Below are 22,453 nucleotides of genomic sequence, written 5' to 3' on the forward strand. Positions count from 1 at the left end.
CATGAGACCTCTAATGCTGGCTGTTTCTTCAAGACAAAAGACAACACCAAACAAACATTCCCCATATAGTGATATGGTCCTCCTCTGGGCCAAAAACTAATATACAGAGAGAAATTCATAAGGAATGGTCTGTTTTGGCTCTGTACTTAAACTAGCCTATATATTAAAGCGAGACATACTATGTTTGTTTAAGTCTGATTCAAAGTGTGTGTGTGTGTGTGTGTGTGTGTGTGTGTGTGTGTGTGTGTGTGTGTGTGAGAGAGAGAGAGAGAGAGAGAGAGAGAGAAACTGCATCACTGCGTAGATGCGTAGATGTACAAACAAATAATGTAGCCCTCTGTTTGTGAAATGTAACCCTGAAACTGCCAGAACATACTTCAGATACATTTAGAACATATTGGTACATTACATACCTATAATACATATAAGGTTCATCAAAATCTAATCTGTAGTTTCCAACCACGGTGGCAATCCTGGTTAGTCAGTAGGTCACCAGGGCGCCCCAGTTTGTCCAATATTTTACTTTCAAAATTATCCATCAGCCTCAGCTGTGCTTAGTCAGTACTAATTAGCAAATGTCTATAATGCCAATAGTCTCTTTCTGTTCCAAGAGGGAAGATTTTGTAAAACGCATCTCATAGTGAAAGCATCATGAGAGAAATCACAACTATTGCTCTCGATGACCCGAGTATTATTATTTTTTTAAATCAAAGTTCAATATGAGCTAATATCTGTAAATGTCAAATCACATGGGAGTAAAAGCCAGAAGAGGAAGGGAGCAATCTAGATGATTACCCTTTTATCAAATGTTCAAAAAGAAATAAGGTACCGGCCCTTTCTTGCAGATTTATAATGAATTAAGAAAAACAAAGCAGCAGTGACATGAAGCTGTATTTTTTTGTGATTCATTAATCAGAGATACAAGCACCTGTGTATTTCAAGGTAATAGAGAAGCCTTGATATATACAGCTTTTTTGCTTTGTGAGAAGTTACCCAAAGGTGCTTGTTGACCTTGCTGTAGAGAGTGCGGGAAGAAAGGGTATCCTCTTTTGCTTAGTGGATAAAAGTTGACTGATTCAAATAAGAAGCTTAGACCAAAGGTGTTGTAAGGCTTGCATTCAATGCTCTCACGTGTTAATTTTTTAATGCTTGATACAGGGTTTTAGCACCTTAGTGCTTGAAAAGGTCCCTGCATCAAAAACAGCTAATTTCATACCAGCTTCTTTTTGAAAGCTGGGACAAGTTAATGTGCTGCTTTCATTCTTCCATTTTGTTTGGCGTTTTGTGTGTGTGTGTGTGTGTGTGTGTGTGTGTTAATGTGTGTTAATGTGTGTGTGTGTGTGTGTGTGTATGTGTGTATGTGTCTTAATGTGTGTGTCTGACACAATAAGTGTGGGGCGCTCAGGCTGTTTGCCGGTAGTCTTGCACCACACCTGACAGCCAACCCAAGTTTAAAGCTAATCCTCAACAGAGGGGTGAAAGACAGCCTTGCTTGCTGAAGGCAGGAAAAACCAGCAAACCATTTTCTAGGTTCATTCTAAGGGCTCATTTATGCCAAACATTAGAAGTGTGTACGGACATGGATGGAACCTTCCATCTGTTCCATCTGCGTTCATTTAGTCAGTGTTTGTGAATGTTTTCTGAAAGCTTATAGATACAAACTGGAGCACTACCACTTGAAATCACAAAGGCAGAGTAGCATAGTTTAAAAGATATGACTGTAAGAGATGAGAAATTCATTTTAAAAATGGAGGAATGGAATGAATCAGTAATATGGTGAAAAGAATTCCATGTCCACATGTTGGGATGTACTAAATGGCCTCACAGACCACGCGTTGTCTGTAATGCAGCCTCTGTTAAAAGGTACACTATTATGACCTATTCCACCATAGTCATGTTTGTTGTTATGTAAAACTTTCAACTCTGCCCTCTTAAGCCCTCTATTTGCTGTAGCTATGCTATCATAAAAATAATCAGGAAACTATGAGGGCAGTGATGTTTACCACATTTGAGAAGGATGTAGAGTTTTTTCCCAAAAAGAGTTTTTTTGTTCCTTTTCTTTTAAATGCCCCTTTGTGTCATTCTGTGTTACCTCTCTTAATTTGGAGGTTATTGTGGGTCCATGAATGTAGCGCAGGCAGAGCTCTCCATGAGTCCTTTCTTTGCTCAGCAACAATTTGTCACTTGTGGGGTGGATAATTGATCCGTCGATACGTTCACGACGGAACTGATCAAATAAATAAATGAGGAGCAGCTGTTTGTGAGTGAATGCAAACTTTTGATTAAGCAGAATGAATTGTTAAGTTTAATTTTTTTAATGTGGTTGAAGTTCTGCTGGTCTGTGTCTACCTCAATACACTCTTCGCTGCGAGACTGTGGAGCTATAAATAACCAAACAGTATAAGTATTCCAACAGCGAAAAATAGAGAATTTATTTGTGGTGGCAGGTGTTTTCATTTTGGCAGGACGACACAGATAAATTACTTTCACTTATTATTATAATACAGCCTGAGTTATCCTGGAGACAACATTTTAAGTTTAGTTTCCATCCTAATTAAGTGCAAATTTTTAACGTGATTTTCAGGAAATCTGCAAAAAGTGAAAGCAAATGAATGTGCATTTGCATCCACTATTGTTATGCAAATGTGAGGAGATGAGCACATTGAGATGAACATTGGCACTAACCCTATAGTTTGGTGCTTTTTAACCACTGCAAAAGAAATTGTCACAAAAAGATGATGTCATTAAAGGACGACCAGTGTGACATCAAAACAATGTGTGGAAATATGGTGAATATGACGTTTCTGTTTGTTGCATGTATCAGTTTGATGACTACAGTTTTCCTACATAAATATGCATTAAATGGAAATGCAGTTTGTAGTAAACATTAGAGATTGTGTGGGTTTGGCACTTCTGACACACCCACAATGGTATTCACACTAGTTATTATTGCTTGGTAACTGTTTCAGCAAGCAATGTCAAAATTTAGGGCATATTCTCCTTTGAGCATTAACACTCCATATTCAATTCACACATCAGCCCACTTCTGAATCTGCTAGCCACTTGATAGAACCAAACCTTAAAAGCCCATTGGTATTTAGAATACCCACCTCAAATCAGTAAAAATTTCTGTCTGAAGAGAAGATTAATTATCAAGGGCATTTGGTTCCTCAGAGAGCAAAGCACTGAAAAGGTACAACATGCTTGGATGGCGTTAATTTGCAGGAAGGAGATGACTATCCAGAAAGTGCACTCTTGAAGAGTGAATCGACTGGATCATGATGTTATGTGCCAGTAACCTTGAAAATTACGTTTTTGGTGAAATAGATGAATCTTATCCCATCATCCTTTGAGGATCAGTAGACCACTGTGTTAATATTGAGGCAGCAGAACAAGAAATATGATGTCAATTTACACATTTCAAGACAGGAGAGTTACACACACTAAACATAAGGGTTCCTAAGAGGTTCATAGCTAGATCAGTTAAAAGGGGGCCTGCTATTATATTTTACTGTCATTTGACTGAAACAAAAATCTTTTCAGAGAAAGCTCATGTGAATAATGTGAGTGCTTTTACATGGACATGAATACCCCATTTAGGATCAGATTTTTAAAATTTTCCACTCCGTTTATGTGTTTGAGCATGTTAACACCATTTACCATTTTCATAAACCTGGATAAGCCCTTACCCTGTTCATGAGAAACCTGAATATGCTATGGGTAGGGATGGGTATCATCAGGATTTTATCAATACTATGACTCGATGTCAACCAATCATGGATTTTTTAAAAGGGTTTTGGTAAACATCCCTAACTACTGGAGTACTCTGGAAGACACCATCATATTGTTGCACGTAGACTTCTTATCCTGGTTATTTAGAGTTGCTGACTACTTGCACAGACGCATCTTCAGCCTAGTGAGGTAACAAAATTGCAGCAGTGACAGCATCTCAGTTCTGGAATGATGAAAAAGCCGAGTTTCGTCTTTTGGTAATGAAAGGGCCTGCAGATCTTAATCCCCTGCTCCCCTGCTCTTTATGCAGCGACCGTGCCTCTCTGCCACCATACATGGAGAACAGTGGTATGACGATAGTTAAGCTGCACACAAGTAGTGTGTATGCTGGTTGAAAAAGAGAGATACACGGATGCTTTCAGAGCAGACAGCTGCTAGTGGAGCAAAAAAGAAATAAGCAGCTAAAGGAGAGCACCATCTAAATCAAGAATTACAAGATGATATTTCCATGGCCAGAAAAAGTTCAATTGTGTAGACGCGAGTTACGCTCTCTCTCAAAGCCAGACACCAAGTGTTAAACTTGTGATGTCGTCAAGTGTTAAGTCTGGAGCTGCTCTTTAGACACTGAATGGGAGCCAGATTGTGTGGACCTACAGAATTTTTGTTTTCATTATTATTCCCAAAATGAGCTCTATTCAATTGTCATGTTCTTAGTTTTGATATAAAAAACATACCCATATACTCAGAACATTCACCTAGGTGCTCTCAGTGTCATCCATAACATATTTCCCAACTCATTGTCTATGGAGGAGCTTCAGATTTTGAACCTTATGACATCACAAATTAATGTTTTAACATTCCAGTTTTTATATTTGGGAGAGAGTTTTTCATGTTCACAAATATTTTTGGACTGTCTTAGAACATAGGAATAACGTGTATGAATTTTGAAAATGGGCTTTGTTCCCTTTTTATTTGTAAAGTGTTAATAAATGTATAGCATTAACTATTTCCTGTTGCTTTCATCTTCCATTGTTGGTTTGTTTATGTAAACATCACAGTGCCTGTGCAAAAAGACTGCAGTAATCGGTAACCTGGTTACTAGTAGCCTATTTTTCATGTATACGGTTATTACGGATAAGCCAATTTCTCCTGGCTCATCTTAACACCATATGGTGAATATAATAAACCTCATAAATTGGTCATTCATGTCCATGTAAACACACTGATAGAAACTGAAAATTGTTTACAGTCGTTTCTTTATTTCCACTGTCTTGCCTTTTTATATTTGCATCACACATACTGTGTGTGCCTTGAAAACAAAACGCCTTGTTGCTGTGATTTGACGTGATCTGAGAGAGAACATACAGTGGGCATGATCTGAGAAAAAACTAAAGACTTTGACATAAAATGAGTTGTACTGTACGCACTAGCGTGGCAGGAAACTTTGTTTATATATCTGTCAATAACCAATTTTACTGTTATTTGCCACTGCCAATTTTTTCAAGTTCTGACTCTGCTGGAAATGAGTTTTGCGACTTTCCATGTGATTTCAAAGTAAGGTGAAATTGGTAGAACATGTATTTTCCAAAGGAAATGCTCTGAGTCTGTTTCTCAATCTGTCCTTCAAAAGGTTTTAGAAATGGGTCATTGTTAACTTCAATTTAGTCTTCGGAGGAGTAGCACAACCCTGTATAAAAACATCACAAATGTTGGTTGGAGAGACACATAAAAAATGGTGATATATTGCTGCTTTGCTTAACAGCATGTGTCCAATTGCCTCACATTAGTGTGGCTAGAAAAAAAGCCTCAATGTTTTGGATGTGACAGAATAGAAACACATACTAAGTGCAGGATAAATCTGATTGTCTTCTGGATGATTTTTTTAGATAATTGTGTATAAATAAAACAACGTATTAAGATACTCTTGTATATATTTAAATGTGATTGCATCACCATGTAATCTTGAAAGGTTTTGAGCCTCTGTTTTTCAAAATCTAGGCTCTCATTTGGCCAAAACATGCGAGACAATAAGGGTATTTAATAGCTGACACCGATTTACTTAGCACATTCACTGAATCACTGTGGTACTTTGTGTCAGTGCTTAGAGAGAGTAAACAACTAGATCAAACGGTGTTTTCTTTAAATGCAGACAAGACAGAGAAGGAAATACTCAAAGTTATTGCTTGTGTTTATTCAAGGTCTACAAAGACTAAAGGCCAAGTTAGAAAACTTGGATAGACTCAGATCCCAGCGTAAGAAGCCACATCAAGGCAGTAACTAAATCAGCCTTTCATCATCTAAAACAAATAACGAGAATTACAGGTTTCATGTCGGTACAAGATTTAAATAAACCCATTAATGCTTTAATCTCCAGCAGGCGGGACTATTGCAAAGGTCTCTTGTTTGAGCTTTCCAAAAAGAACATCTGACAACTGCAGCACATTAAAGACATGCTGCTGCCAGAGTTCTAACAAGAACCAAAAGAGCAAGAACCACATTTTCTACTCAGAATTCTCTACACCAGCTTCCAGTGAGGTTAAGAATAGATTTTTAAGTGCCTCCGCTCATTTTAAAATGAGTTAATGACCTTAGGCGCAAAACATTTCTGACATGTTTGAAGAATACAAATTCAGAGATATTAGATATTAAGTGTTGCTATAGTGCCTTTGGTAACACAGCTAAAAACTACAAGTCCTCAACTTAATTTTGATGTACAGACTGCAGCCGTGTAAAAGAAATTTTGTCTCGCTAATCTCTTGATTCCTTGCGTGACAGCCAGGAATTATGACAGGCATGTCCGAAGTCAGGCTTGGGGGCCAAACCTGGCCTGCAGACCAATTTTAAATGGCCCTCAGCTTGACTTTCAAAATATTCTATCTGTGGCTCTCCACACAATACTGGTTAAGCAAGCGAGTTCACTTTGCTTTTCCCCATCACCTCATGATGGCCGGAGCACTGCACAGTTTGCAGACATGCATAAGTCGGAACGCAGGCAGAACTACTGTGTTTTCATAAACAAACAGTTACCTACCAGCAGACATTTCCTGCAAGGTAGCAAACACGTAAAGCAAACATGCAAGTTTGTTTATTTTCAGTATATTTTCACTGAAAGAAGGAACAGTGGCATTTGTCTTGTTTGCAGGAGATTAAAAAAAAAAAGTTTAATAACCCATTTGATACGAGAAGCAGCTAGCAATTTTGCTATCATAATGCATGGAGCTAGCTCTGTATAAGTGGGTGGGTTCAAAGGAACACTGAACATTGAAAGAGTATTTTTTCACATTATTTCCCCCTAAATAATCTCCTTTAATGTTTGCAACTGAGATTTATAATTTCTGATGAATTATAATTTGCTGATCTGCAATTTAAACACATCTTACAAATGTATATCTGATTGAGTACGTCAAAGAATCCATGAATGAGCACAGCACAAGGCTTCTAAAACCCCAGGGCATAGATTTCCTCCTGAGATAAAGAGATTAAGATAAAGTGTGTAAAAATATGGGCCCTAACGAAGGATACAATATATGAACAAATTTCCTCTTAAGTTTGTATCCACAAAAAAACCAATTTGTTCTTTTTTTTTGATGATACTTATTGATTTCTGGGAATCACCAATGTTATCTTAGCTTCACTCTTCTCTTGAGAAGTAAGAGTTAAGTGAAAACTGTATGGGTGGTCAAGAGCTAGAGATGGAATAAAAGATAAGAAAAGAAAAATTATGTTTAGAAATCGTTTGTCCATCTCAAGGAAACATAGGTTCAAAAATTTGAGGAATATAATAATCAAATTTAGAATACTATATGTTTTAAATTAATCATGATAATTGAAACATTCCATTTGCAGGCTAAATAAATCCTATTAGTCCATTTATCCCAAATAAGACTTTAGAAACCTTTGGATGATACTGCACGCCTTCGGCTTCTTAATGGCTTACATACTGCTCTTCAATTTAAATTTAAGGCATTTATACAGTAGATTTTCAACATGTACATGGAAAATGTATCTTTAGCTACTGATAAGTCTGTAAATGCATCACTAGTTGGAGCTTGAGACCCTTATGGACGTAGCAGTGGTTCGCTGTCTGTGTTGAGGGCTTCAGAAACTGATGCACCCTGAGCTGCCAAGTGAAGTGTCTGTCTGGACACCTGTCAGTGCCACCTCTCCAATTATTTCTTGAATTCTTAGTGTACTTGCGAGACTGCCACCTTCTCCTGTCCTCCTCCAGTTGTCATGGAGTGCTTGGCTTGGGCAATGTGGGTTTTTCCTCTATTTTCATGTCAAACCATTTTCAGTTGTTGTGTGTCCCTCTGCTGACATGGCATTTACAGCATCAGAAATGTTTTGCCATTGCTGGGTTTTTTATTTTTCTGTAGTGCCAGCACTGACCTTTTGGAAAACCACCTTTGCTTTGCTCAAGTTTCTTTAACACTGTGCCAATTTGACTGAGGTTCTTCTTCTTTCAGCCTTTTTTTGGTGGCACTTTTCCAATTCGTGGGCTTATGCTAGAGTATTTGCACACGGCACAACATTTTCCCACATAGAGTGTAGGGGGTGTTACCTACTGTATGATAATATACAGTCGGCCACGTGTGTCCAATTTATGAGTGGGGTTCGTCATTCAGCAAACCATAGTAGAGCGATTTGGATGATTAAGAGTGTTTGTTGAAACTTTTGACTTTGTTGACTTTTCTTTTTTTTTTCTCTTCACAAGAAATTTGAGAGAAAATTGCTGGGTAATGAGTCCCATTATTTCATTCTTTTGGACATAAAATTAGCAGTAACCAGGACTTCTGATGGCAGATGTAGGTGTGTTTCACATTTATTCTCTAAACTGTATGTAATTGGGCTGGGAAGCAAAGCTTTCTGTGCTTGCTCCTAAGGCTTCATATAAGCCTTAAGAGCTTGTATGAACTTGTACAATTCAACAGTGTGTAATATATTTATGTTCTGACCAAAAACAAACAATTTAATGCACAAGATACAGTTATCATTTCAGTTTTTTATCCTAATTAAAAAAAAATCTTACCTTATAGCCTTTACATTTTTTCATGCCTGTGGTAATAATTTTGTAGGGGCAGAGTAATTTGTCTTAACAGTGCAGCCATTATGATCAGTGGTTATGCTTTAGAAAATTCATAGAGAAAAAAACTGTATACTTGGCTCTCTTTGGTTAAACCAATTTGTTTCACAATCCATCATTTTATATTAAGTTTGCACAGATACGTGCCTCTTTGCCTTGTGGGCATCACAGCCATTCCACTGAATCCTTTTGAGGATTGTAGTATTTCAATTGATGAAGAAACAGTAATGATGTGTTATTTACTTCATGTGAAGTCCCCAAGTGTCTTGTTGCCCTTAGCTAGCTACATTCAGCTGACATTAAACCAATTAGGAATACTGCTTTGAAAGAGTGTTTAAATATTTTCATGTGAGTGAAACATATTGTGTTTTATACTCTTACTGTTTAATTTGTCTAAAAATGTTCAGAAGTTTATAAAACATGCACAGAGATCATGCAATAAATTTACACTTAACACAGCAAAATTGGCATAAATGCAAAGCTATAGATTTCAACTCTGCAGCTGCCTATCATTTGGTGTCTCTTGTTTTTGACACTACTTAAAAACTATTTGACATGATTACAGCACATTATGCTCAAAATCAAGGACGGTATATAAGGATGGACAACATACCTTCATTTCCTCCTGTTGTGCAAACATGAACCCAAAATGTCCCGGATCCATTTGGAGACATAGTTTACACAGTAGAGATTTGAAAGTGTAGAATCATCTTCCTGCCTGACCCAGTTCCAATCTGGACTATTGTTCACAAGCTCACAAATTGACACACACAGCTGTCAATTGTGACATCAAATCACCTTTGAATAGCATCAAATAATAAAAATCAAACACCTCCAAAAAATAACGTTTACATACATCAGCTTGATGAGAACTACCTGAAAAGACCGAAACTGTATTTGGAAAACATTTATTTGATGTGTAGCTAGGTCTTTTTTTTTTTTTTTAGCTTGACCCATTTCCATCTGCTAACATGAAGGGGGCAGGTTTTAGAACCTTTACTGCAACCCTCCACTAGGAGGCGAACAAGATGTTTTGGCTTTACATTTGGGGAGCTGTCATGCCATCCTTCTCTGTATACAGTCATTTCTAAAAACTGTTTGTATATAGGAGGTGAAAAGGATCTGACATTCATAGTTTACCCTGTGTTTTTTGCACTAGAGTTGTGAGCAGCCAGCATATTTATGATGCATTTGGTGGAACTTTCAGTGCATTTTGAATTTTGTGCGAAGCACTTCATTGATGGATAACAAGTGATAGAAAAGGGAGAGAAACTAGTCAAACAACAGATTCACTGTATACAGTGTGTAAAAGGCCATTTTGTAGAGGTAGGTTTTGAGGAGACATTTAAAAAAAAAGGCAGGGTTTGGCTAACCTAAGTTCCTCAGGTATGACCTCTGTGGGGTCTTATAGATAAGCCAAAAGTCTGGCGGAGTTTTAAACAAGTTGGAGATGATAGGGAGCCTTTTGGCTGGACTACAATTACAGGGAATAACAATCCAGACGTGACAACATGTAAACATGGATAACTTCTTCAAGGTTTTCTTGACAAAACTCAAGTCAAGTCAAGGTTCACACCCAAATTGTGGTCAGAATGCATGACATCTGAGGACGTGTTCCCTAGATTATTTTTCAAGTCAAAGGTCAGTAAAAAGACCTCAGAAGACCTCAGACATTCTGAGGTCTTTTGGAAGGTTTTCTGGCATCCAGCATTTGATATCAGAGATACAAGCCATAATATGAGACAATGTGTCTATGTCACCACCATTTAGCCAGATATAAAATTGTGTGTGTCATCTGCAAAACTGTGATAATGAATTAATTCACAATCTTCCTACGAGGAAAGCACATCAGTAGAAAACAAAAGAGGACCAAGAATTGACCCCTGGGGAACACTGCAAAAAGGAGGGGGGGGGGGGTTCCTTAATACCAAGACAGTTTTCAAGGTGATTTTTAAAGGATATCTTGGGGCAACAGTATCAAATTTGGAACTCAAATTGAGCAGAAGGAACACTGAACAAGCCACAGAATCAGCTACAAGCAGTAAATCATTAATAATGTAGAGCTGCTTACTGTGCTGTGCATGGCATATAATCCTTATTGTCATTGCTAAAGATATTAGTTATATATGTGTAAGATAATTAAAAGACAACAGTCTGAAAAACCTCTATCAGAAATCTAGTGGGAACAATATCTAATTGGCAGGTGGATGAGTTTAAGTGGGAGATTAACTGCTCTAATTCTAGTAATGAAACTTGCTTGAAATGAGACATACTGGCAGGGGGCTCAGTGGAGATTAGGAGATTCTGGTCACAGGTGTGATATGGAGCCTGATGTCATCTATTTTATTCAAGAAATGGTGGAGCTCATATACTTCAGTCAGTGCTTCCGTATGCTGGCTAGGGGGAGGGTTAACCACTGAGATGATTGCCTGAAATAAAACTCTGGGGTTTGTTGCAGCTACTATGAATCAAACTGGAGAAATCAGAATACCTTGCTTCTTTAACTGCACACTGACAGGCCAACATCAGAAAGCTTTCTTTGGATATCAAGGATATCAAAAGATGACATGAGTTTGTCTTTCTTTCATATTCACTCAGCTGCCCTTGTATGGCCAGTAATGGGGGGGGTTTGGCTGACTTGAAATTAAAAGACCATGAGCAGATAGGGTGATGACCTATGGGCAGGAAGAGGGAACAAGATATGAAAAATCACAGCCCTGTGATCTGAGACACTAAAATTTAGCATTTCAATATTATTTAGACACCAATACAATAAAACAGCAGAAGGTCAAGGGTATGTCCCTCATGATGGGTTGGATTTTTAACAGACTGTTCAAGATTAAAAGACTTAAAGAGGGTGCTTAAATCAGCAGTAAAATAAGTCATAGAGGGACAACAAACTAGTTTGTTAAAATCACCAAGGATTCCAACTCTTTGGCTATAATAAATGAAAGAAGCTCAGAAAATTATTGAATAAAACCAGCATTAGCCTGAGTCAGCCTATAAAATACAACAAACAGTACAGGATCCTGGCCATTTAAAATAAAACCCATGAGGCTTAAAAGAAGAAAAAAAAAATTATGAGTGGCAGGGCAATGTTTGTAGTTGTTATTAAAAATGATAGCGATTCCACCTCAATGGCCTGACACACAAAGTTAATTAAAAGAGGAGGGGTCTTTGGGTTTTAGTTGTTCAGAAATAATCCAGTTATAGGTTTTGCTGCAATCTTAGTCATATAACTTTACCACTGACATTGTTTTTTTGTGGATCTGCTTTAGTGACCAACAGTTTAAGACTCTGGACTTGAAACTCCTTGTGTAAAAGTTTTATGTAATTGTAGCATTTTGTAAAAAATATTCTGATGGAATACTTTTGTAAAATATGTAACTTTTTGCAGTCTGCGTTGCTTTTAGGGATTTACTCTTGGTGTTTTCCAAAGTGCCGTACCTAAAGCTAATTATCAAGAGCAGGCATGGTCGTACAGTTAAGCTGACATTTGAGTAAATGATAAGAAGTTAGAGGCGTGACGATGACCATGCCAGTTGTTTCGGTTGGTTTGTTTACTGTGTTGATACAGACTGAAATATCTCTGCATCTCTGCTCTACATGTCAGCAGATCACAGATACATTACAGTTGCTCGTTATTATGAAGTGGATACAATGTGGTTAGAATAAAAAGCACTTTTGTGGCTGAAGTCTGCCTGTACAACAGTAATGTCTTGATTAAAAACAACTGGTTTCTGTGGCACTCTCTCTACTAGGGGCTAAAAAGATGATCAAAAAGAGCCACGAGTCACCACCAAATACACTCATTTGTGCCTACAAAGCCACTGGAAACACAGCAATGATGAAAAAACAACTGGTTTTGTTGTTTGTTGGTCTTATGCTGTAGTCCACAGTGGTCTGCAGCTTGGCTGGCCACTCACATAAGTGTCATGCCATCCACCATCCACTCCACCTGCTGAACAAAGTCAGCTCACAAACTGTATTACTTCACTTTAGAAATGCTGATCTGATATGTGTTCAACGTGTGAATGTAACTTATTTGTGGCTTGCAGAAACTTAGAGTGCCAATTTTTTTTTTCTGGGATTGTCATGAAATTTTGATTAGACAATTATGGTTCTCAGGATGTATAGCAATAACAGCATTATAACATAATATGGAAGTTGTAAATACAGGAATACATCTTAAATTTCTCTTCTTAGATAAATGCCATGCACTACGATTTTCAAAAAGTGAAAGTATATGTGGTATGTCATATTAGTTAAATCCGCACAGTCATTTCAGCAGCCTCAAAGACCCTTCTCAATGTCATGTACGGATGATTTGATAAAGTGATTGGCTATTGTTCATTTTTACTTTAATTTTCCATCTCTTAAAAATTGCATTAACAAACAGATTGTTTATGATTACTGTGTCTGATTATGGTGTTAAATTATAGAAAACGATTGATGTCGTTGCTCAGATTGCATCTGGGAAATAATCACATAGAGTGGTGCATTATCACATGAAGTGGCGAATTATGAATTGGCCTTATTTGAGTTCATTTCTACTGCTATGGCACCCTTTTGTTGGAGGCTGAATGAATTACAATGATTTGACAAAGCCAATTAAACACAAACACACATTGTTGACTACAACATGCAATATGTGTTTGCTGCATAGAACCACCATTTTTCATTCATGGAGTTGGAGCCAACTCAATTTTAATGGCCCGTCATGAAAGACAAGTGTGCATGTACCACTTTGTCAGAAGTGTTGTTTATGCATGTAAGTCTTTTGTGCTTACAAGAACAAACCCTTAGACCTGATGTGCATTGGGACTTACATTTTTATAGCAATATTTATTATCTTAAAAGTGCATTTCATCCCACATTCTTTTCTTTTTCTTTTATTTTCCTTTTTTAATTATTTAATAAAAGTTAAAGGAACAGTTCACTCTGAATAAAAAAAAACAACATTTTTTTTTCCCTCTTACCTCTAGTACAATCTATAAGTCCACCATTTAAAAGTCGAATTGCTGACTCATAATGATGTCACCAAGGGTTATTTCTGCTGTGGTTTTTATTATATTTGCAATAGAAACTTACATTTGGACCAGGGAGAGTGTAACAAAATCCCCAAATGCAACCAGCACTTTAGTAGCCTGATCCGTGTTACAGTAGGTACTAAAAGTCATTTAATGCTTTGATTTTGGCTTTCTATCTTTTGAGTCCCCTAACTTAATGGAAGTGAAGTACAATGAAGTACAATCGGTTTGGCTCTTGAAAAGTCCTATACACAAAGCTAATATGGAATGCATACAGAAACAAATGTTACCCTTCATACCCTACTCAGTCCAGTATGAACCATCCAGACCACTCAGGTCATCTGGTGCAGGTCTGCTCTGTGTTCCAAAAGTCAGAACGAAACATGGAGAATTAGCATTCAGTTTCTATGCTCCGTATATCTGGAACAAACTACCTGAAAATATCAGGTCTGCTGAGAGTCTGAGTTCTTTTAAGTCAAGGTTAAAGACTCACCTGTTCACTGCTGCCTTTGACTAAAAGGCTTTTTACTTTTTAAATTTTATATTTTCCTTCGAAACTCTGCACTACAACTCTTATTTTAATATATGTGTTTTTATATTTTTGGGTTTTATCTGTTGTTTTCCTACTTGCTGTTTTTAATCACCTTTTACATGCTTCTTTTATAATGTTTTAAATGTGTTTCTTTTCCCTCTGTTGTTGTATTTCAATGTTCTGTGTGAAGCACCTTGAATTGCCTTGTTGCTGAAATGTGCTATACAAATAAACTTGCCTTGCCTTGCCTTGCCTTCATTTCTCTTTTATAATGAATGTAATGTGTTTAATATCTAATATTTGCACTACCCTGAAAACCACTGAGGCAGGGGCATTTTCATTTCTATATTTATTTTAGGATTGTTCAATATCAGTAATTACTGGGATTAAAGAATTAATTAAATTGCATGAATGGTTATACACAATGTCAGTAGAAATACTTTTGCAGATCCACTCTTGTGTGAGGTTTCTACACTAGTGGCACAGTAATGAAGAACAAATTCTGATTCAGATCACACTCCAAACATCAAATAGAAACAGACAAGTGTAATCTCATTACCATATCAGCTTCAGGGTACAGTACCTGTGGAGACAGAAATTAATATGAAATTGCTACTGGATTCTTGCATCAATTTCATAGCAGGACTTTTTGTCTCTGCCACTTTACATATTTCTCCACAGGTGACCAAAAACACCCATGTTGTGTTTCAGAGGAGGATTTGAGGAAAGAATAGGGGACGCTTCAGCGACTGAATACCGGCACTCTCATGAGCCTTCGCTTGCCACTGTGTCACCTGGAAACAGTGAGTGCGCGCGCACACACACACACACACACACACACACACACACACACACACACACACACACACACACACACACACACACACACACACACACACACACACACTGTATTATTAACATCACAGTCAGGGATGAGGAGAGGAGGGAGAGATGCCCGGCTTTTTTCATTACTTGAATATGGACATACTGAGCAATGCACTCACTGCTGAGCACCATTTCAAAGTCCCCCCATCCATTCGTTATCTAAACGCGCTTATCTTGTGCAGAGTTGCAGAGGGGCTATCCCAGCACACATGAGGCAAGGAATGGGGTACAGCTATTTGGGAAATTAAGAGTCTACATTGAAGCAAACTTGCAAGTCGTTGGAATCTGGGATGAAACCAGAGCGCCTTGAACAAGACTCATATCCAATAAATACTGTGCAACACACATGCAGCTCAAATGTGTTTTATTTATTTATTTATTTATTTATTTTTGATGAATAATGATTGTTTCCGAAGGCATGGTGGTGCAGTGTTTAGCACTGTCACCTTACAGCAATGTGGTCCTTGGTTCAAAATGGCTTAATCACATAGTCCAGAAGCATAGAGAAGACCCTTGCTACATTGTGCAGTTCGGGGTGGTGCTCAAGGTGGGCAGAGTAAAACTTGAGTGTGTGTTCGCAGCATAGACCACATAAATATTGAACATAGCTAAATTGATGAGTTCGGCATTTTGGCCATTGCAAATTTGTTTTTTTTTAGCCGGAAGTGACCATGTTTTTTGAGAGGCTGGGGCTGTGGAGCAGCAAGGGGAGGATCTGACGAGGACACTATTGGCAGGCAGCCTGTCACTTAAGCTGCCCTGCCCTCAAATATACTATGGGCCTTATAATAAAATGTAAACAGGTGAGTTATAAAGAATTCTCCCCACATACTGCTGTCATGCATGTTGGAATAAGCTATAGAGACAAAGAGCGTTTTTTGTACCAGGCTGTAATGTTTATAACTGCTCTAAATATGGGCTTCTCCATTAGCTTCATTTTTCAACCTCAGAGGTTACCGCTTGATTAGCTGGTCTCACTTCATTAGCTACTTACTAATAAGCTAGCTGCTACCCCACTCCTCTTTGCCTCCTGGCCTATTAGACTGCTTTTGCATGAGGAGTGCGGACGATATCTCTGAAGAGGGGAAGCCGGACTTGCTTCAGCAGTTGAAAAGTGCTAACCCAGTCACAGCAGGTTGGTGGCCAACGGCAGCACCGGGTCTAACCTGTGTAACAGCAGCAACAGACGCTTTTCGAGCCGGCGGGGAGTCTGGGTTTTTGTTGGCTGAATTCAGTTTGCTACAGCTGCTAATTGAAAGTCTGTCTCTAGTGCTGCTGTCTGCTGTCCTCCCAACTCAGTAATCTCCAAGGTGTGAGTTAGGTGGAGGGACCATGTGGTGCAGTATGGTTCACCTCCCTGAAATAGGACAACTACAGTAGCTTGTAAAATATCGCTGAATAGCACAGAATTTGATTAATTTCCTCGTTATTATGAATTCCGCTGTGTTTATTTTAATGTGTAAAATTTAATGTGAGACATGCATGTAGGACTCATTGGTGACTCTAAATATCCCATAGGTGTAAGTGTAAATGGTTGTTTTCTCTTTGTGTCAGCAGTGTGATTGACAGGCGACCTGTCCAGGGTGTAATAACATTTCAGCTCTTCTATTTTGTGCTAGTGCTTTGGTTTTCTGACTCATTCTTTCTTTGGCTTATGCATTATTACTTCAGTGATGGAGAGGGACTAAAAGGGGAAAGCAGATGTAAACCCTTACTTAGCTGAAAGTGTAGGAAATTGTGCTGTTAGGCTTGCATTTCTGTTATGCATCAGTGCTCAGGTTGAGAGTTATTGTGTGATTGTGGATTCTAAAGAAAGATGGGATTTCATGAAGCCAAGCACGGATGAAATAATAAAGGAAAATTGTCATGTTTATGCATTTTTCACCATTTGGTCTTTTGAAAAGGCCATTGCAGCCTTTTTGAAAATAGTATGTTTTATAATAAACTACTGGGAATCAGCTATATACTTGCTATTCCATTTCTTTTTCTGGCATTAGTGGATTTGAAGAAGACTCCTGTTTGTAAATATTGAAGCAGAGCAGTACCATATCACTTTTAAGAACTGTTAAGTTATTAAATGTATTGATCACCACAGCTCAGAATGTGAATAAGTCCCCTCTGGTAATCGCTGATGCCGTGCATATGTCTAGTGCTTTTACTGTGAAAGGTAAGAACGGAGAAAGTGGAGCTAATGTGCTGCTGTTAATATTGCAGGAGGCTGAGTTTGCCATCTTGGATTAAACTACAGGGCTTCTATGTGTTTATTTAATAAACCTTTTAACTATGTGCACAATGCTAGCTAGCAGTGGACCGGTGACAAATCATAGCTAAGTGGATCAGCTGATTTCCGAAAATCCTAAATGGTGCCGTAATAGTAAGTAGTAATGCTCCAGGCAGACAGGTTTTGCTGCACCGCAGGTGTGTTTTTGTGTGTGTGTGACTGTGTAACACAGATAGATAAGAAGCAGCAGAGCAGTGCCCCCCTACATGACACCAAAATGCGGCAGATACTTTCAGTTTAATACATGACTATTTTAAAACAAACATTTACTTGCCAGTGTGTTGGATGGTCTTCTGATATTTACTCATGGAATGAAAAATCTACCCTTATTTGGCACTTGGATCCTAGTTGTATTATCTAATGTAAATTGCCCAATAAAAGCCTGGCACAAGGTGCACAAGTACAAGTACTATAATGCCTAAAATGCAGGGGATCTGCCCCTGAGAAAAGCTTTGACAAACCAGCCTGCTTTCTAGATTACTTGTGATTTGTGGTGTTAAATATTAGCTTGAGGTAATTAGTATTATGTGGAAACAGAACACTTAATAGCTGCTATCCTTGAATATTTATAAACTGTTTACTGTATTTACCTTAACTATGCTGAATGCCAATGGCACGCCCCCTCAAAACCTGCAGCATCTGTGACATTGTGTTGTGTGATAAAACTGCATATTTAAGAGCGGCCTTTTATTGTGATCATCCCAAGGCACACCTTTGTAATAATGATGCTGTTTAATGAGCATCTTGGCATGCCACGTCTGCCAAGCAGATAGATTATCTTGGAAAAAGACTAGTGCTCACTAATTCGGATTTGTGATGGGAGACCAAAAGTTGGTAAAATCAAATCTTTTATGTGCATAAACTTAAATGTGGGAGAAAAAAAACTAAATTTTGTATTTCATTTTTTACATACAAGAGAGCATACAGTGTATGATGTAAAAATATTTTTTTCTACGTTTAAACCAACATTTCATCCATATTTTATTTAAAAAAACAACCTAAAAACTGGTTGCCGTTTTGCTTTTTGATGTAACTTTTAAGTGTTTTGAGCACCACCACCAAAATTCCACTCTGCTGAAATATGTTGGATCAGTGGCAGCAGAGACAAAAATTTCAAAGGCTCAGCACCGAGTTAAGAAATAAATCAAACATCTGGGCGGACTTACAATTCCAGAGTTTGCTCTGTCCACACTCCTTCCATCTGTTGTTGTTTTTGTCGTTATTGTTGGAGGGGCAAGCCATTTGTAAATTGACCTGAGCATCTTGTATTCTGAGCCCAGCTGAAAGACTGTATTGTTGGCACAAAGGCAGGAACTCCTGTGATGCCTCCCTTTCAGAATTTGTTGACTTGATGGGGGACCCAGGGCCCCTGCAGCTCTGTACAATGGTATGAGGTGAGCGTCTACACCCGTAGCCCTGTGCCACACTGGCATTTTGAGTACAGGTGTTGATTAAATGAGCCTCTGGTGTGAAAGCAACGACCAGCAATCACTCAAAGAGAGATGAAGAAAAAGAGGGAAAAAAAATGAACAAATTCATTGGTAATTAAATTCTCCAGACCCTGTCACTGAAGATGTAAAGCAGAGGGGAAAGATGTATTCATCACTGAGGCATCTCATTCAGAAACTTGCTTCTGTTTCATTTGGCTATTTCAAATAAGTAAATTTTAGATTGCTCATTGAAGCTCTCAAGGCCTTTTTTGATGAATATCTGTTGAATATTCATGACAGCACACTGACACAGTGTTATAAATTAAAGCTCCTCTCATCTTTATCTTACTGACTCAGGCTTTAAAAAATGAATTGCGATAAAGCACATGTTTCAGTTACAACTTTTTCACAGTGCCATGAAAAGTCACTCATCAATCAGTCATGACTGAGTCAATAATGGACAAATAGAAAAATGCTTTGGCGTTGCCAGGGTAGATGTTATCATTTGTGTGTTGCTAAATAGCAGATAATGATCGCGTTAACAAAGACACATTCAATACAAAAGATTAAAACTGGGGTAGAGGTCTGACAGGTAATTATGCATATCAATTTTAATCATTAATCCAGTGTTAATGTGTCAATGGTGGCATTTGTTGCCTAAAATGGATTGTAGATGAGTAGAATTAAAGTCCAGCACTGTTTAAGCTACTAGTTCAGGATTTTCTTAGCATTACAAATGCAGGAGCTTGAGTTTCTTGGAGCAACAAACTACTAAGAAGCACACTCCAAGGACTTCTTAAGTACAAATAGAGCTCAGTCAAAGTTCAGTTTGAAAGACTCATTTTTTACCTTGTGGTTCCTTTTCAGCCATAGCTAATTTCATTTAGTTGCTTCCTCCTGTCCTCACTCCTCCATTTCCCAGCTCAGACATTGATCTAGATTCAACCTAAACGATGTTCCAATTAGGGATGCACAATATATATCGGGCTGATAGGTTATCAGCTGATAACAGGACATTTTTATTTCCCATTTAACAGCGACCAGCTCCCTGCTAGATCAGCAATTTTCCAGCTGCCTTTAAAAAGGTTAGACGCAGCACCTAAGAGCCGTCTCTGGAGCATTAGCACGAGCCACCACAGAAGCAGAGGCTCACATCCAACACAGAGCCTTTTAACGGTCCCAATGACCTGACACCAAACAGGCTCAATCTGTCTTTAAACCCATTATTATTGGTTAGGTAATGTTAGCCGTGTGATGCTACAGTTAGCCCTGTCACTGTGTGTGTATGGATGGACTCTCACCAACTGTCTCTGACGCAGAGCTCACACACCCGCAGCAGTAGTCTGTAGCGTCCTTGCAGGGAAGTGGAAGAGCTTAACTTCCTTTTTCAATTACTTGTGTAAAACACATTAATATGTTTTTTTTGACAAATTATGTTGACGCATTTCATTTCAGTTCTTTGGAAGAATGCTCTTTAAACACCAAAGTGCATTTGGGAAGTTTTTCGTATATACTTTACTTGTAAAATAAATGACTGTTTAACCCTTTGAAACCTGGGCAAATAGGCTTCATTTCTTTCAAAAACGTGGGAGGAAGACAATAAGCAACTTAAGAAGAGATGACCCAGAAATAAGCAAAAAAATGAAAAAAAAGGTACAAACAAATTACCTGAAAATGAGCACGAACCATACAGTGTATCCCTAGTTTGAATCCTTCATATGTGTTTTGGAGTAGAAAAAGAGTGGATTAAACAGAGACCTCCAAAGGGGTTAAGAGGGGCAGATGTGTGTTAACCTGTGAGTCTTACTGAACAGAAACACTCCTTCAGTAAGAATGTGTTTATGTGATTGATCACTGCAGCTGATCTAATGGGACTGCTGTGAATTGAATAAACTTACAGCACCAACTGCATCTGTGAAGTGGTGCCAATTTTTCCATGAAGCGAATTGTATGGATTTGTTTACAGTCTCCATGTTAAATGATTGATAAACAGTGTTTGATCCTTGTCAGTGTGTAAAAAGGTCTCATATATCCCCATGGGCCCATTCAGAGAAAGAGAATGAGGTCCAAGCATTTGTCTGACATGGGCGCACAGTCAGCTGCCATTGGTTCACAATCTAACCAGGAAATGTACAAACCTAATGCACCCAAAACCTTTCTCTATTCTTTAAATAATGAAGCCATTTAAAAAACAATCTAAACTGTTTTAAAGCATTGACAATTCATTCTACACATTATGGCACATTGTTTTTGACATCTCCACCACACTCAATTTAAAAGATAAATTAATAGAAGCTATTTCTTCCAGTCGTTGTATAACTCCTCCATGGCAGTGGCTCCCAAATGGTGGGTCGGGGTCCCAAAAGTGGGTTGCGTGTCCATTCTGAATGCTCTGCAGGTGACATGTGAGTGTGTTTAGTTTGTAAAAAAAACTAACATTATTTTGAAGTGCAGTAAAATTTCCAGTACAAAGTGTTATTTTGAAGTGGCATTTTTATTAATTCTTTCAGTATTTTATTTATTAGTGCTCTAAGCCAACGTGTTGTTTACATTTATGATATGAAATTGAATATGTGCTAATTGTTTATGTGTGGACCTTTAATTAATGACTAAAGAGGAATCTGGGCCCTGTGATTGGACCAGTTAGGAACCACTGCTCTGTAGCATGAGTAGCAGGCTAAATCTAATAATGGGCTGACACTCTAAAATATTAAAGTTGTTAAAAGGCAAAGGAAATATTTTAAGTTGAGGGCTGAAGTTGATTGGTTGTATGTTTCCTAATGCTATTATATTGAGGTGAATCACTGTTGTGCAATCTGTCGTTCAGTACTATGTTTGCATCCATAAAATAACATCGGTTGTATCTCAACAAAAGACACTGGCTCAGCATGCTGTTGCTGGCTGGCTAACGTCATCGTAGTTCTGTGTGGTTCAAAGTTGCAGATTGATTGATAGGTGGGTGTCATGATGTTATTGCTTGAAATTAGTTGGTTCTAGCCTACAGTAGGATGAAGTAGAATACAAAAAAATTGATCGTTTGTACATTTTTTGTCATATATTGTCAAATACACGAAATGGTCGGGAATGTGATCAAAAACGAATACAAATACATTTTTCTTTTCATCTCAGCTTCATAGGCTTCAAGTCTGGTGTATTTTTAAATATGCTTGACTTGTTGACCCTACTGCTAATCACACCACTTTCATTTTTGTAGTAATTTTTGTCTGAAACTGCTCTTGTATACTTTCTATATTTACTTCTGTTTTTATTTTAGTTTTGTGTACCTCTTATTTATTCCTTACTTCATTCATGTCTTATTTCTATCCTTACCCTCTGAGGATGTTGTTGTGTTACAGTGACTACAGATGCATCTCAAGTTCTGTTTGTTTGTTTGAAGCTTGCAGTGGTTGCCATGCAGGATCAGAAAGTGAGCACAGACACTATCAAATACAGTCTTCCCTGAGGGACATGCTGATGAAT

At 38.0% G+C, this 22,453-nt stretch overlaps 1 long non-coding RNA gene across 1 annotated transcript in view; it reads left to right on the plus strand.

The window, feature by feature from the left end:
* The window catches only part of LOC121949529 (uncharacterized), a 133,577-nt gene that overhangs the window by 13,862 nt on the left and 97,262 nt on the right, over window positions 1–22,453 (plus strand). Inside the window, exon 2 of the long non-coding RNA XR_015777763.1 lies at window positions 15,059–15,180. This is a non-coding gene — a long non-coding RNA (uncharacterized LOC121949529). The remainder of the gene's footprint in view (window positions 1–15,058; window positions 15,181–22,453) is intronic.

Source organism: Plectropomus leopardus, chromosome 10, assembly GCF_026936395.1.
Source record: "Plectropomus leopardus strain MGB_pleo_1.0 chromosome 10, ASM2693639v1, whole genome shotgun sequence".
Taxonomy (NCBI): Eukaryota; Metazoa; Chordata; class Actinopteri; order Perciformes; family Serranidae; genus Plectropomus; species Plectropomus leopardus.